Raw genomic sequence first — 3,042 nt, 5'->3', positions numbered from 1 at the left:
AAGTTTTTAAGGTGAATGCATACTTTGACTCTAGGGGTCTAACAACTAAAAATCAAGACAGGAAACGTGGTGTGATTCTGGAGACAGACCTTAGTTTCAGTAGTCATGTCAAAGCAGTAACTAAATCAGCATACTATCATTTAAAAAACATTGCAAGAATAAGATGTTTTGTTTCCAGCCAAGACTTGGAGAAACTTGTTCATGCTTTATCACCAGCAGGGTGGACTATTGTAATAGGCTCCACACCGGCCTTCCCAAAAACACCATTAGACAGCTGCAGCTCATCCAGAACACTGCTGCCAGGATTCTGACTAGAACATCTGAGCATATCACACCAGTCCTCATTAACTTCCAGTTACATTTAAGATTGATTTTAAAGTACTTCTACTTGTCTAGAAGTCACTCAAAGACCTAGGACCAAAATACATTGCTTCCAGAATCAGCCTCCAGAAGAGATCAGATGTGCTAAAACACTAGTCACATTTAAATCTAGACTCAAAACTCATCTGTTTAGCTGTGCATTTATTGAATGAGCACTGTGCGATGTCCGACCTGATTGCACTGTATTTTATGTATTAACTGTAAGATCATTTTCTATTTCTAACTGTTTTAAATTCAAGTCAATTTTTAAATAATTTCCAAAGTTTTAAAATTGCTTGTTTTACTTTTGTTCTTCATGATTATTTTACTTAATTTTATGTAAAGCACTTTGAATTACCATTTTGTTCGAAATTTGCTATATAAATAAACTTGCCTTGCCTTGCTACAGCAACCTCCCCCACCACACACACACATACACACGCAAAATTGTAGAGGGCCTCGCACATCAACTTTGCACAGGGCCTCTCACCCTCCTTGCGACGGCTCTGCTGGGGCATATTTTAAACAAAAGGCAGTGGCTGCTGCAGTATTTGCCCCGTCTCTTTTGATGTTTTCTGGACACTCTCTGTAAGAAATATTTGAATAAGAAAATGTGTAAGTATAGGATATGATGCACTATAGTAATCACTGAATGTAATCATTAACTATTTATTTGCCTTCCACAGAATACATTTAGACCACTTACACTATTGATTTGGTTTCTTAGAAAAAAATAAAAATCTACCCTAGCTTTAAGAGCCATGAATGTAAATTACATGCTATAAGTCATCAAAATATATTTCAGCTTGTGATGCAATTGACAAACACTAAGCAGACAATCTAGCAAAAGAAAACCATGACAACAAAGACACATTGCAGTATTTTTTTGCAGAGTGTCTTAAGGTAAATTAATATTTAATGTCTAATACATTAAATGCAAAAACAATTGTTAGAGAATGCAAAAACAATTGTTAGAGTTCTGAACAATAAAGATAGGCTGGCAACAGGAATGACCTGCCAATCAATAAGAAGTGTATATATGGAAGTTTGTGTGATTTCTGTGTGACAGATGAGTACCTACAATACGAGGTTACTGGTTTTCACTAAACCAACAAAAACAGAAACTAAACAATGCTGAATGTCACAATGATATGATGCTAATATTTGTATTGTATGTTAATTTTGTTTTACCTGTGACAACAGTGTACAGATTGATCTTGGTGAAAGCAAGCTTCCCCTTCCCCCACTTCATACTGAAACAGGCCATGACCTCATTTTTCATCAACCTGTGGATACCAGAGTAATGCCCAAATAATTAATTATACATGACACATTATGAGGCAGGTGTTATAGTTTCTGTTACGTGTTCATCATATCTAGTATAATGCAGATATCATACAGGTCCTCCAGTTGGTACTAGATTAAAAGTCATAGGCTCACCCAAACTGGCAGGTTTTTATCTTATTGCAAAACAACTGATATTGTGCAATTTAAAAATGTAAAACCAACACTATTTCCACAACTTGGCCTGTAAATATTAATTTCATTCATTTTCTCCTTGCTAGCAACTGTAAAGTGCAAAATTATAGGATAACAGAAGAGCACACAAGAAAACCAGAAGAATCAGATTAACTACCTTCAATCTATTAATATTTTAATCTAATTAATGTAATATATTAAAGCAGATTGTTCTAGCGGCTCTTTTATAAATGAACAAAAAAACATACCTTACAACAATATGGCTTCTTCAGAACATGGCAAAGAGATAAATGCAAAACAAAGCAAAAACAAAACAAAAGTTATAACATCATATAGTATAGCCCCTAAATTCACACTATATTAAATACTATACCTTAGTGATAAACTTGAACCCCAAATATAAAACTAGAGCTTGTAGAAGAAAAGGCTGTTTTTGCTTAAAATAAATAAAAAAGGAGCCTCTTTACATCGTGTGTAGAAATCTGACAGCTAAAGGAGATCCAAAATTAATTAAACTTGTACAGCAGAATATTAAGTTACTAACACCTGTATAACTAATTCGCATGACACAATTGAAGAAAAAAAAGCATTGAATCGAACAAATTTCATGATGAAAAGCTTAACGTTAAATTATTCGAAATAATAATAATAATAATATAATAATTAAAAACATATGTCTCAAGTTTAAACTTTATTTGAACTGTTTTTCGGCGCTAACAGTTAGATGGCTTTAATGACTCAGGCGTTTTTATTTCAGGGATATAACAGTTAACGTTACCATTTTTTAATTAATTATCTCTACCCATCGTCTTGCAGCTAAAATACTTCGATGTATTTGATACGTATTACAAGTAATATCATTATATAGGGGGGCATAAACACTTTTACGTTATACATGATCTAATACCCAGATATACTCACCACAGTTTGAGCTGTAAGTGCACCGCAGGACGCCTGATAAACTGATGCCTGCCGATCCAAAAAAGACCGCCAAGTATTCGCAAAATGGCGCAATAGCGCGATGTCACCGTGTTGCATTATGTTTGGGCGTGGGATTATGGGATTTTTTATTTTTTTTTAAAAAAATAAAAAAAATACAAATAATAATCATAATAATAATAAAAATCCAAATAAAATAAACAATAATATACTTTAAATTAACTTGTATTATTCTGTAGTGCTTATTCACAAAATCCATACACA

At 33.4% G+C, this 3,042-nt stretch overlaps 1 long non-coding RNA gene across 1 annotated transcript; it reads right to left on the bottom strand.

The window, feature by feature from the left end:
* Positions 1 to 708: 708 nt before the first annotated feature.
* LOC113069653 (uncharacterized) lies at positions 709 to 2,813 on the bottom strand. The gene is made up of 4 exons (XR_003279783.1): positions 2,761 to 2,813; positions 2,088 to 2,105; positions 1,552 to 1,646; positions 709 to 946 (listed from the first exon to the last, which is right to left on the bottom strand). It is a non-coding gene; the product is annotated as an uncharacterized LOC113069653 (long non-coding RNA).
* Between the last annotated feature and the right edge of the window lie 229 nt (positions 2,814 to 3,042).

The sequence above is a fragment of the Carassius auratus genome, unplaced genomic scaffold (assembly GCF_003368295.1).
Source record: "Carassius auratus strain Wakin unplaced genomic scaffold, ASM336829v1 scaf_tig00002014, whole genome shotgun sequence".
In the NCBI taxonomy this organism is placed as follows: domain Eukaryota; kingdom Metazoa; phylum Chordata; class Actinopteri; order Cypriniformes; family Cyprinidae; genus Carassius; species Carassius auratus.
The sequence above is the reverse complement of the archived record's forward strand: the minus strand, read 5'-3'. Positions and strand labels throughout refer to the sequence as shown.